The 1,336-nt window shown below is 32.7% G+C and overlaps 1 protein-coding gene across 7 annotated transcripts in view; it reads left to right on the forward strand.

The window, feature by feature from the left end:
• Positions 1-65: 65 nt before the first annotated feature.
• The window catches only part of cdk11a (cyclin-dependent kinase 11A), a 25,719-nt gene continuing 24,448 nt past the window's right edge, over positions 66-1,336 (forward strand). For 4 of the 7 annotated variants that reach the window (XM_015387618.1, XM_015387621.1, XM_015387619.1 and 1 more), the window contains exon 1: positions 67-106. The gene's annotated coding sequence lies outside the window, so the exon portion shown is untranslated. Of the gene's footprint in view, positions 107-1,336 lie in introns of all 7 variants that reach the window. The other 3 variants (XM_015387620.1, XM_015387623.1, XM_015387624.1) reach the window with 1 other exon arrangement.

Genomic DNA, 1,336 nt, shown 5'->3' on the forward strand with positions numbered 1-1,336 from the left:
TTATTTATAATTTTATGTATCGTTTTATACACCGGAAGCTTTTGTTTCACACCGGAAGCATACTTTACATTTCTGACGCGCTTAAACTTCCGCTGCGCATTTTCAGGTTTGTTTGAATGTTTTAATTTTCCCTGGGCTCAATTTCATCATACTTTGCATTTACGCTGTCATTTTCAATTATCGACACTGCCACGTGCTCCCTGTTAAATGCGTGTAAAAATCTGGATATTTATTTATCTTAGAAATAAGTATTTAGCGCCAGAAATTCACTAGCAACGGTCCCTCATGCTAATGCTAAGGCTAACGTTCGCTAACGCTTGGTAACGTGTTAGCATTTTGCTAACCCTAAAACTAAAATAAAAGTAGGAAGGTCAAAATATGCGTTTATATTGCTCTTGACTTTTTATTTTTAGGCAGGTTGTGGCAAGCTTTCAGACTTTTATTTATAGTTTTATTTTAAGTTTTGTTGTTTTAGGCAAATAACCCTGTTATAACATAACTGACAGTGCGGTAGAGTTAATTGACAACATTCAATCCATCTCTGATACACCTGATGTGAAAATATGTCACATTTAAATCCGTATGTTACTTACATTTACAGCGTTATTTAGTTGTATCTGAAAAAAAATGAGTTCTGTTTTCACAAATGAATCTGGTGTTACAAGATGTTCTCTTGAGCTGTTGAAATTAGTTTTGTGACATTATATTTAGGTATTAATCCTGTAGCATTAGAGTTAGTAGACTAAATATGATTTGTCAGAAAACATTTTATATAACCGACTCCAAATGTATTTAGTAACATCACACATATTGATTATTACAAAATATACAAAATCCATGATTGGATTTTTTAATTTTTTTTTATGTAGTGGTCGCAGTCCAGCAATTTTTTTTTCTTATTGGAATTAAATCAAATTCTGGAAAGAACTGATAGATTGGTGAAAGGATTTGCAATTTAGCTGAAAACGTGAGCCTGTTATATCAGTCAATATCTATAATTATTGAGTAGCTGTTTCAACATATATGAAATGAGGACCAGGGGGAAGAAAGGCTGAAATTCAGTTGTTATCCTAAACCTATTTATTAATCTTAATCTCTAACTTTTCAAAATAGATGAGCCCTTTAGCTTGGCTAAATCCCTCTTTTTACATCCCTTAGAATTCAGGGTATTTGTGGATCGGACTTTAGTAAAACAATACTAGGGTTGGGAATTGAAAAGATTTTCACGATTCCGATTCCCTTTTCGATTCTATGAAACGATTCGATTCTTTATCGATTCTTTTTTCGATTCCAATTTGGGGAAAAAAGGAGAACAAACAGTTTATCAGCATCAACT

The sequence above is a fragment of the Cyprinodon variegatus genome, unplaced genomic scaffold (genome assembly GCF_000732505.1).
Source record: "Cyprinodon variegatus isolate N-32 unplaced genomic scaffold, C_variegatus-1.0 Scaffold399, whole genome shotgun sequence".
In the NCBI taxonomy this organism is placed as follows: domain Eukaryota; kingdom Metazoa; phylum Chordata; class Actinopteri; order Cyprinodontiformes; family Cyprinodontidae; genus Cyprinodon; species Cyprinodon variegatus.